Here is a 12,442-nt window from a genome sequence, read left to right on the forward strand (position 1 = left end):
AGCCAGGTGTCACACAACTGCATTCCACAGTGTTCTAGCAGCAGAGGAGCCTTCTGGGGTAATATCAATGTAGCACTGCTGAAAATGGAAAACCACATTCCCTTCTCCTACCCCTTCTTTCAGGCACAGGCTCCACCATTTACCCTCTTTGGGCTTTAATATTCGTGGCATTTTTCAACCCCCCAAAAGACTGGCTAGTTGTCTGTAGGTTAGGGACTCGGGAGCCACGGAACACCAGAGCAGGCACAGGGGTGAGGAGAGGACACTGGGAGAGGGCAGAAGGAAGAGAGATCTTCCCCCTTGCAGCTGTAAGGTGTTACACCAGTTCACCTGTTTGTTAAACCATACCTTGGAAGAAGGTGTCCACTTTCTCTGGATATTAAAAAACAGATCAAAGAGTGGTTGAAATCCCTGGTGCGTTGTTTGGTTTCCCATTGCACCAGTATCAGTTTTATTCCTCTTTTCCTTCCCCCATCTTCAAACCCCTTGATTGGATCAATGCCCCTCTCCACAAGCACACACTGTCCTTGCATCTGTCCTTCAAGCCTTATTTCTTTTGCAAACTTTGTTTTTCCAATTGGCCAACTCTTCATTGACTACTTCTAAGTAATTATACTAAATTCTTGCTCCTGTTTACCTGACTATTCAGTTCTTTGGGGCTAAATCTTACCATTTCTCTCAATTTTGTGAAGTGCTGTTTGCCTGTACATAGCTAGAGATCCTAAGACATTTTTGCAACTTTGATTTGCTCTTAGAGGAAAGACTCAAGTCAGTCATTACCCCACTATCAATCCCAAGAACTATATGCAGAAAAATAAGATTTATTACCCAAATTTAAGTGAACTAGACATTCAAAAATCAGAGCGGAATGCTGGTATCAAAATGTACTTAATCCAGACCCAGTGAATCTCCGATTAAGAATAAAATACAATGATGATTTTTTTTCTTCTAAACTCTATAAATCCTTGGAAAGTCCAAGTGGAACAACCAACCATTTTTTGTTGGTTTTTTCTGTCTCTAGCTCTTACATTGGTTTTTCACTCCAGAAATAAAAACTTTACAGCTGGTATGTATATTACACTAATGAGGCTTTGATTTAGAAATACAAGTAACAGATGTTAAATTAATCTAGGCAGATTTGAGTTACCTTTGAGACCTGGCTACAGCGTTTGCTTCTGGAAGGTATGCACATTTTATTTGTACCCATGGTTCATGAAAGTCAGGCTGTCTTTGGATAAATGATGATTTCATGTTTTTCTCAGCTATCCACCCATGTCCATAAATTTGAAAGATGTGTATTGTGCTGTCAGTACAATGTACTTTAAAGTCAGTTTTAGATTTGGTTGCTAATCTGGCGGCCCTGCTTTTCTCTTCTGTAAACAGTGATAAATAGTTTCCAGTGGGCCTGAATCCAGCAAGGCTCTTCACTAAATAGCCTCTAGGTAGAGTTACTTCAGAGTGAAGGGACAAACCCCACATTAAAAGAAAAGGTTGATAAAACAAATGTATCAAAATACCTAATGCTTCATGCAGTATGTGCAGTTTTGTGAATTTGCATAGCTGATCTGCCTTCATCTGCTCCAGCAGAACAGCAGGTTGTACCCAGTGCAGTCTGTACCTGATACAAGGTTTCTGATAAGCTCCTGGATATCAAAAAGATTATTGAACGAATATGTTTGATACAGCAGGCTACTATTTTATATTGTTTTTCCATTCCTTATCACAAGTCATGATAGCACTAGTAGAAATTAGGCTATTCAATTCTAGGACTTTGCTGCTCCAAGAGAATAAAAGCGTACTTTTAAAAAATATTCCTGTGCCTCAGGAAAAAACCCACCTCTATTCCCTGGATTAATCACTTGGAGCAATGTGCTAAGTATACTGAGCTGTTCTTTTTGTGGAACACGAGGATCAAGCCTTTGTTCTTGGCAGCCACATCCTTCATGCCGCGCATACTGGAACCCACCGCTGTTATTTTTCCTTCCTCACGGAGAGCAGAGTGCTCTGCAGCAGAAAAAGGGGCAGCTCCTCCCAGAGGGGCTTGTGCGACAGCAGCAGCCAGCTCTCAGGGAGAACCTGAGGACACTCGGGTCACAATAAAGGTCACAATGAAAGCCTGATGTGGCATCTCTGTTCTGTAAATGCCACGCTGGACTTGGCACCTTCACCAGTTTTTATGGGTGGTACTCAGACTGAGGCTCAGGAGTGGGAAGCTGGTATTAAAAAAAAGGAAACTAATGGACTGCTGAGATGTCCCAAACGCAGAGACATTGAGGAGGAAAGACACAGAGGCCTTCAAACTGTACTTTTTTGACAGTGAAGAACTCTGAGAGGAGCTGGGAGGCAGGATGGCTATTGACATTTCCACCCTTTTGTCTCTATCAGTACCCTGCACCCTGTCTACCCCACACCTTGTGAGCACATTTTACCTATTTTTGGGAGGTGCTGTGAGAGAATAATGTGGTTATTTTTGCCTTGCCAGATTCACTGGTGTAGAAGAGAGACACATCCAGAAAGTTATTTCAGAAAACCCTAACAAACAGCAAAATTGCATTCTTGCTTTCCTCTTATATGGCTACAAAAAGTGTAAGTGGTCAACACAGCAAGACTGCAGCTGACAGGAGGTCAGTTCTCCTGCACTCCACATATACCAGTCACGTTATCCCTTTGTCAGGAGGGGATGGATGCATGTATTCCTTGTATACATTCACCTTTGACTGATGTGTCTCCAAACACCTGGGCCAGAACTTACAGAGAGATGAAGGCAGCAGCAGAGAACACCTTGCTGCATGCCAACCCTTCCAGCATTAAATGGATTTTAAAAGCATTGCCTTTCAGAAAAGAAAGGCCTCATAACCCCCTGCAGTGGCTTAGCTTTACAAAGTGCAGTCACTTTTAACAAAGTTATCCTTCCCATTTGTCAGCAGGCACAGACACCTCGCAGGGCTGCACCCAGAGCTGTGCAGGCCCTGTAGAATCATCAGATTTGGAAAGAATTCAGCCCTGCAGAAAACAGCTGCAACCTGAGTGCAGATCTTTTGCCCTCAAATTAGTGAAAGTTTGATGTAACAGGTGATCTTTTAGACTGACCTTTTAACACTCAAGGTATATACATGACTTCTCTGCAAAATGAGGATGAAGGCCTACTTATTGAATTTATTTTCACATTTGCTTGATAGAACCATTCCTGTCTCATTTAAAAACATTTCTCCTTGAGTTTGTCTTATGGCATTACAAGAACACAAATAGGTCATTTCCCATAAACTTTTTTTTTTTTTTAATCCTTATAAAACCTTGTATCTACAAATAACAAAGAATATCCCCCTGGAAATTACTTAAGCATAAAAATTAAATATTTGCTGTTTAAATTTCTCTCTGGTTGAAAAGAAAAGCTGTAGTCCCTCTACTGAGCAGACAAAGCACAAGGCAGAGCAGGATCTGAGCAACATAGCCATCAAAGCCATGAAACAAACCCTAAATGCAGTTTTAGCAAACCATACAGTAGCAGTTTAAATGTACTCTGGAAGCAGTTTCATATTACCAGCAGCTGGTTTAAAATAGTAACGCGGCCATTGTGCCATCCTCCAAAATAATGTTTCTATCACAACAAAAATATTTGCATGCAGTAAATGGACATTGAGTAACTGTGGACTTCTGTACCGGTGATTGCACTGTGCAAAAACAAGGTGGAGAGAATAGAAAACACCTGAGGCAAAACTCCTTGTTCCCTTTCCATACTGCTGCTTGGAACAGTAGCCACTCACCCTTTGAACAAAGATAAAAAGACTTCTACCAAAAAACCCCAAAGCCTACCCTCCCAAACCTAAATAAACACAGTTCTTCCTTATTCCTAATGTGTAGGACTGGTACTTTAAGCTTTTTACTCTTAGATTATTTTGTTTTTCCAGCTGCCGATAAAGTTAAATCTCTCCAAATATTTGGAATTGATGTGCTTTAAGTTTTTCAATTATGAAATTTTATACCACCTCTTACCCTGTCACAATTTTAAGACATTGCACTGAAGGTCCCCTGCAATTTGGCATGGAGGGACAGATTAAATAACAAATGCAAATTAGTTATTTCAAACACACCTGGAAAATATTTTGAAAGCATAGTGATGCCAATGAATAAAAGACTGTGCTCTGGGACATATTTAATGATTGTGGGTACCGAGAGAGAAATCTCTGTAAGAGAATTTGCTGCACTCTGAAAGAGGCAGTGAAGAACAGGCTTTGAAGATCATCTCAGTGTGGCTTACACAAGACGTTCTGTATGTCAGGTGAAATACATTTTAAAGTGAAGTTGGATACTCTCCAGGCTTTTCTGTGGAGGTGTCTCGAGTGAAAAAGTTACAAAACCAGAAGTTTCAAGTGCTGGAATGGCAGCGATGCCTGGGGCTGATCAGGGCTGCATCCGCATAGCCTAGAGCTCTTTCTTTGATACTGAGTGGTTTCTTGGAGAAGACTGAACCCAACTCTTTTATTTAACAAAGGAAGGATAGCAGATGATATTTTATCTCTTCTACAGAAAGCAAAAGATCTTCTACAGATCTTCTACAGATCCCTGCTCTTGCTTGGATCTGTGGAACAGGGGCATGTCATGGGAACACCTTTGTGAAAGAGAAGGATAAGGGGGAGGTTTCCTTCCTCGTGCTGGGCTGGGTTTGGGCCTTTCAGAAGCACCACGAATGAGCTGGGGTTTCTGGAGCTGTGTTTTCAAGAGACTGCAACTGCTGCTTGCTAAATACCCTTGCACATGCCTTTGGCCTGTGGATCCATCCCCATAAATTCATTTAATGCATTTCTCTATGGAGATGTGGAGTTGGAAGGCAATAGCTTAAGTGGGGTTCTCTGATGCCACCACCCTGTGCTGGCTTAGTTAATTTAAATAACATCTCATTTTAAGTAATTAAATTCTTGGTTTTTCTTAGGCTCTTGTTTCTTATGCTCTTGCTCAGAAAATCATCATGATCCTCCATAAAATTTATAAGTATTGATGAAATGGGCCTACATTTGGATCTGGAATGATTGCTCCACTTTTGTTAGTCTCTATGACTATTCACTGCACTCACTGGGAAAGACCCAACCCAATAAAATTTGACATTTGTATTTTTGTACAAGGCAGCAATATTGACTGTGTAGTTACTAAAGAGCTTGAGAGCAAGTTGGAAACATTAATAGAACTATTCCTAGCCATACAAACATTGCATGTGTGCCAGGAAACAAGCAAAACCTGATTTCCCAAGCATTTTGTGTGATGGGAACTTCAGCTGGCCATGTCCTCTCCCTCAGTTCCTTTAGCCCCACATCCTTTGTTTCCAGCCCTAGATACCCCCCAGCATCCTTTGTTTTGGGGCAAAGTAGCTGATTTGCCCCCCAGCTCGTGCTGCCCGTCCAGCTGGCACTCACTTTTGCAGAGACCAAAAAATTGGTCAGGCAAACATTAATTGTGTGAGAAGAAAAATCATTACTGTTAAAAATCAGAGCAGAACCTGCTCTATACCATTCCAAACCTACATGTGCTGTACCTAATCATTATTTTCATCACCATCACTGATAGCTTCTCCATTGGTTTTGTGCAGCACCTGAATCAATGAATGTTTTCCCTGCCTGTTGGGAAATCCCATCTTTGTACTGCAGATTTCTCACATGAAATCGTAACTAGAATTTAAATGTTGTGATTTGTGAAGAACACATAACCGTGGTGTAAATTCACAGTTCATCCTCGCTCTGATTTCTAGTTTGTCTTCCGGCAGGTTCTTTTCTACCCAAGCAGCACGAGAGGTGATTGATGGCAGTGAGGAGAGCGATAAACACCTGACCTCTAGTGGCAGCTCTCCGGGCTCGGTGGGAAGAGAGAGAGCTGGAAATGTGAGGAAAAAAGGGATTATGGAGTAAACTAGAACTATGAAGTAGAGCCTGAACTTCCATTAGTTGTTTTGGCAGTTTTTGTTTCATTATCTTTGCTACTGAAATCTCGGTTCAGAATCCAGGGCATTTCTCTTTCTGAACCTTTTCTTCACGTTTATCACTATGTTTAAGAAGTCTGTGCAGAGTATTCCAGAAGAATTACAGTAACATCCTAACAGGTTTTATATCTTCATATAGAAAGCTTTGGTAAGTTTGTCACTTTAGTTGTTTCCCGCCATGCACACACAATTATTCAAGAAGCCCATTTGAGTCCTCATTAGACTTAATTCCTGCTCCTCACTGACACAGAACATTTCCCCAGTGAAAATACACACTTCACTGTCAGCACTCTGGACATCAAAGCTTTCCTTCCCATTGGGCTAAAAATGCAGCAGCTATTCCATAAACAAAGGTCATAACCTTGCTAATCAAGTGGTTAACCCAAATATTAAATCCCCTCATGGAGAAAAAACAGTCTTGTTTTTAGCCCCTGTAGAATTAAATTTCAAAGTGCTGGCTTACACAAAATTTCACCTAAGCAAAAACCATTGTCTGGAAGTTGTGGTCAAACCTACTTTCCATTGCAGCTGTGTGAGGCCTTCAGGCCACCAATACAGCCTGCTAATATGACAGTGGCAAAGCTGCAGGAGGACTGGAGCAATGGCATCATTATTTTCCAGTTGGAGTTAGAGTAACTTCACTCTTATTTCCTGAAGCCGTGGTGAAAATGAATCTACGTACAACTCAAAGAATTCTGTACATTAGAAACAAGTCAATATGGCCATATGAAGAGATGATTTCAGAAAAAAAACCCCAACAAACAACAAGCTGTGCAACTACTTTAGCCCATTTAAATGATCACATTAATTGGGGCATGGTGGGTTAAATTTGGAGTTTCCTTATGGCCGACAAGTGCTGACTAGAGAAGGACAAAGAAACAGTGCCATGCTGTTTAATTTTAATGCTTCTCATAAAAAAACATTAAATTATCATAGTTATGTGCAAAAATCTTATTATGTTTGAGCCATTTATATGTTTTCTACTTAACAAAAAATTTTGCTTTATTTTTCTACTCTGAGAATCTGATTTTTCTGCCCTCTGTTTTGACTGGTTCAAAATCTCCTTTCTTACCTTCAAGGTGCTCTGGCACAAGCCCAAGATACCCAATGACTTGTCCTGCACAAGATGTCAATGTGAATTAACAAAAAAAAGATGTGAATTTAAAGTGAGTATAACTCGAGCATATATAATTTCTCTATGGACACTCATTTAGGAGTCAGCTGGCCATAATTACCTTAACTTAATTCACGCTCAAAATGAATTAAACTGAAGTGAACTAATGGTTTATCAACATGGGAGAGACACCGTACAATAAGCTCGGTGTAAATTCACAATTCATCAGCTGCTGTGCTCTGACCTCTCTTGTGGAAATGCAATGTGCCCTCAAGGTGCCTTTGTATGAGGTAACTTAATTTTTTTAGGGGGAAAAAAAAGACTATATATGGAAGTGTGGGCTGATTGATGGCAGGTGCAGAAGTGATTGGATTTCAGTGGTGCTACGCTGGAGAAAAGGTCAGCATACATCATCTGTGCAGTTGAAGTTTCTCTGCCATTTTGGGACCACAATGGCACCTTCTATGCCATGGGGTCTGCTTTGGACTGCAGAAAGCCAAACAGCATTTTGGATGTTTCCGTAGCAGGGGAGCAGCCAATTAGTACCAAGTACCTGGTGTACCACTGACTCATATTTTTATTCACTATTCAGAAAATCACCATGGAGGAGTGCAGAGAAGACCTAGCCATTTCTGAAAGAAAACAGCCAAAAGAAGCTACATACTAAAATTTACACTGTTACCCAGCTTGGTTTAGCTTTACTGAGTATCTCAGTATTAATTTCCTCCTAAATGACTTCCCACCTTTCTTTATTCATTAGATTTAACAGCATTTTCTGTTAGCATAAGCAAAGCAGTAAGAAATATGGAGAAATATCCCTTCTTGCAGTACTCCTTTAAATGTAACCAGCATCGTCAGGCAGTCTGTGACATTATTATCCAGTTAGGAAAACATCCCTGGCCCCATTCATTCAGCCGTTCCTGCTCATTTTTCCAGGCACAGAACGTTTGTGCCGTAGCAGGCCTTGTCAGATTTGGAGCCCTTCCAGTACCTGATGAGCATATTAACAGTGCTCCCATTCATGGCCCAGAGCCTGCCAGTTCCATCTAATTTTAGGGAAGTTGCTATTTATAGTTGGATGGCTGTGCTAGCTCTGGTAAAAGCCTCGCCACTGCTGGGCGCGGGGGGGAATTTTATTTTTTTCGTGCTGTTTTAGTTGGCACAAGCAAAGTTCATGGTTGTAATTTACCCCAGTCCAAAATACTCTGCCATCCTCCCCAAGGAGCAGCGATGCCCTGCCTGAGGATTTACACCAGGAACACTGTGGCACTGTTGGCTGCCTGCTTCTCATCCAGCCACGTGCTGGCCATGTCCAGGCACAGGTGACCCAGACGTCAGACAGCAGCACAGAATCACAACCTTTGCTAAATGACTGCACGCAGAAAGGTTTCAAGGTCCAAAGGATGGGGAAGAGGGGGAGAATGTGGCCCCAAATCTCTCTGTGCTGTAACTCCTGTAGAACAGGTTGACCAAAGGGAATTCCTTCTGCCTTGTTCCAAAAAGTACATTAATAGCAGTAGTAAATATACCTGCCTCTGCACCACAGGGTTTTGTCAGAATTTATTCACTAACTTTGCAGGCAGTGTTAAATGCCAAAGAAAGTTACAGGGAAGAGATCCTCCAATGTAGAGTTGCTGGTCAAATTTACTAAAAAAGGCTGTTACAACTCAGGCATTTCATTAACATACCAAGAACTAACACTACACTGTGTATATATGTGCAGGTGTGTGTGTGTATGGAAAACTGAGAGAGCTGAGAGGAAATCAGCATTACAGTTCATTTTCTCTTGCAGAAAAACAGCCACATAAAATGTGAGAACTCCAAAACCATTTCATTTAGAAATATAGCGTTCAAATCATATATAGCCTGGTGCTATGAAGTTGTATAATGACCCTTGGGAAAACATAAGTTGACCTCTTCCTGTTCAAAAGATACTTCATTATGTGTTTTAGTAATTGCTAATTTGTTCCCAGTTTTATTGGTGTGAGAGGATGGTGGCTGAAAAACTAAATTCACTTTTTGTAAATTGAAATTGGGGTTCAGCTCATGTTAGATTTTCAAAATGAACCCTGTCTTTGGTAGAGGAAGATTTGAGTCACACAGCTCCAGTCAGATTGTAGTGTTTTGGCTTTAAAACACCCAAAGCTGATAGTGTCTACTCTTGTTTGTCTCTGGTATGGGTAATATCCATTTCCTAGATTTCCAGGAGGTGCTTGCAGGGGTTGTTTACTCTCTTTCTGATGTTGTAACTTGCTGACATAGAATACATGTTCTGCTCATCCCTCATGCTTGCTGCTATAGACAGGAAGACTTAGAAGCTGGAACAGATATGACTGTGAGAGTAAAAAAATAATCTTTGTACTCATCAATCTTAATTGCATTCTGGCTCCTAGTTAATTTGTGTATCATAACAAGAAAGGAACATTGAACCAGCAGAGATTCTGGTTCAGCTGAAATTCATATTCAGCCTGGCTGGGATTCTGCTGAGGCAGAGCTGAACTGGAACTGAACCAGAAAAGCAGCTGAAGAAAGAAATAATGGCATAATTCTGTGGCTAATGTGGTTCACAGGACAAAAAGTATTATTTTCTCTATTAATTTGCAGCTGATTGCAGTATGTGATAAAGCTCATGCCCCACAGTCCAGAGGCCATGGGCTGGCAGAGGCTGTCATTTCCCTGACACTGAGAGCCAGAAGAGTGTTTCAGCTGCACAGTAATGCCACTAAGTGTTCTTCTCCCGCCCTCCTGTCCAGCTGAAAACACATGTTCCAGGAAAATGAGGGGTTCAGATGTTACTGCAGATACAAACTGCAGTTCTGCCCAACGAGAATCACAGGTAAAGCTGTAACACAGCTCTGAAAGGGCCCTGGATTAGCAAATATTTATACTGGTTGGAGCACAAGTGTAAGTCGATGAGGATGCGCCTTGTGTGTTACTGGCGAGGTAACACTGAGCAATCCCTGCAGCTGCAGGAGTATTTGGGGTTTTTTAGGGGTGTACAAAGAGGTGGTGTGAGCCCAGAGGGGTTTGAGCTCCCTGTCACAAGCAGCCCCAAAGCCTGCAGGCTGCCTAAAGCACACACACGTGTCCCACTACCAGCCACAGCAGTGATCACATCTCAAAACACTACATGGGCCAGGGGAGGCAGCCTTGAGCCAGGTGCCCACACCACAGTTCTTCCCTTGTGCACTCAGGCCAAAGGGGCATTCCCCCACAGACAAATTTCCAAATGCTTGGATTCAGCCACTTCTGAGAACCTCCTCCATGCACAGCTTTTCACAAAAAAACCCACCTCAATTTGAGAGGCTCCTTCTTCCTGCACAGGCTGTCAGATCTCCCTCCTTGCACTAAACCAGCTTTTCTGGGTTGCCTGTCCCATGTGGCTTTATGTTGTCTGTTAAGAAAATTAATTATATTGTCCTTATTGTTTGAAGTTTACATATCTTTGCAGCCTTCCCAGAAAAAGCTGACATGTTACTGCACTTCAACAAATCGTACTTTCTTCCACGTGTTCTGACCCATGTGTTATTTTTCATTGTTAGATTCAGGCCCAATGTAGTTTCTCTCCAGAGATGCCTCCAGTGAAACCTAAAACACCATCACCTGTTGCTCTGCACTGCATAAGGGAGAGTAAAAAAACTGCACATGGTGACCAACCCCAGAAGCTTCTCCTGCCACCATCTGGTGGGCAGGGCTGGGTTTACAAGCACAGAAACCCAATGTCTCCATCCTTCTTCCTGGGTTTTATCTGGCACTAGTACTCCTACTCATCCCAGCCATTTTAGAGCATTGATGAGTTAAATTACAGTGACTTCGTGGAATGATTTTAACTTAATCAGCCAGTACAAAATTAGTGGCTTTTCATATACCTGTGGTACTTGAAGAGTTAGTGAATTTTCCTTTATGGAGAACATCTGGCTGGTAGCAAGGCAGGGATTATAACTCCAGGGAAGGCTTTTGCTTATATGCTGAAATAAGACATTTTCCTCTACAGCTATTTGCCTTTTTTAGCTATTTTAAGGTAAAGCAATTGCTTCCATCTTTCCTATCCCCACTCCAACTCTTTACGTTTGAGGTGTATTGTAGTTTATTGTTCCCAAAGCAAGAGCAGCAAGATCATTATTCAGTCTCAACTGATGCTGTGCTTCTAGAAAAGTTAAACTTTTATAGTAATGGCCTTCCAGTCTTTCTTATGGCAGTAATTTTGGGGTTTGTAAACACTGACATCTGTATCCAAAGTAAAAGAAAATTTGAAATACTGGATGGATCCTGTCAAGGAATCTTGACAGCTTTTAATTTCCTTTTGCAAGTTCCTTGCTGCTGCAGTTTCTCTCTGTTGTAACAGCCAAAGCAGTCGAGATTGTTTGTACTTTCTTGCTGCTTAGGACATTTCTGATCAGTGGCAGCCAGTGGCTTTACCTATCCATCTCACATTTCTGAACATTTCATCTGGGCTTCCTAATTCACCCACACACTGTAGATGCCCCACAGGTTTTATCTCCTCAAGTCTCTATCACCTGTAATTACTTCTTGGGAAGCCAAATGATGTTAATTTTTATAATTTTAGAAAACATACAGCTCTTAATTAAGACTATTTTGGTCTTTTTGATTTTTGTGTGACTGCAAGAGTTCAGTTTCTTTAGCTGCAGCAGTTAACCAGCTTTTAAAATCTTGCCTATTATTTCCACTGGGGAGACTGACAAAGATACCACCTGTACTTTCCTTTTTTAGGCAAAGAGAACACCAGTTCTGGAACATTTTTCCCCAACCAGACCTGTTATACATTTTTACCATGAGCATCTCACTGTACCTTTTAAGATTTCATGCTGTGTAATTATTTCTGAATAAACCCTTAAAGGCTTAAAATTAAACCTGAAAGGATACAACTAAACCAAGCAGCTACAACTGTTCACATCAAAGCCAATACAAACAAGCCTCCACTGGGGACTGAAGGAAGTAGTTTTGTAACTCAGATTTTGGGGGGAAAGGAGCACAAAGTCAAAACAGAACTATTGAGAAGTGCTGAAAATGAAAGTAACTTCTATCAAAGAGCATCTTTATATAAAGTCAGTAACACTTGCTGCAAAAGAATTGAAACTTTGTATAAAGGCACTATTGTACATGGAAAACTTGTTAAATAATTAGGAAGGGAGGAAGGAAGATGTTAAGGCAGAATCATACTGGGGGTTTGTAAGTCACAGCTCACATTTCAATGCTGTTCTTTATAATGTACAGTGCTTCTTTGGGGACTTTCTTAAACAGAATTTTTTCATATTTTAGATGCCACAGTTTCTACCTTTTGCCAGGGAGCTTCACGTGCATCTCCCAGATTCCCAAACAAGTCTGGCAGCTGAAGCTCT

At 41.3% G+C, this 12,442-nt stretch overlaps 1 protein-coding gene across 2 annotated transcripts in view; it reads right to left on the minus strand.

The window, feature by feature from the left end:
* LOC135301016 (Krueppel-like factor 16) overlaps positions 1–12,442 on the minus strand; it is a 263,897-nt gene that overhangs the window by 3,905 nt on the left and 247,550 nt on the right. For both annotated transcript variants that reach the window (XR_010362771.1, XM_064421136.1), the window contains 2 exons: positions 10,375–10,476; positions 1,838–2,076 (listed from right to left, as the gene is read on the minus strand). The gene's annotated coding sequence lies outside the window, so the exon portion shown is untranslated. The remainder of the gene's footprint in view (positions 1–1,837; positions 2,077–10,374; positions 10,477–12,442) is intronic.

The sequence above is a fragment of the Passer domesticus genome, chromosome 5, assembly GCF_036417665.1.
Source record: "Passer domesticus isolate bPasDom1 chromosome 5, bPasDom1.hap1, whole genome shotgun sequence".
Classification (NCBI taxonomy): domain Eukaryota; kingdom Metazoa; phylum Chordata; class Aves; order Passeriformes; family Passeridae; genus Passer; species Passer domesticus.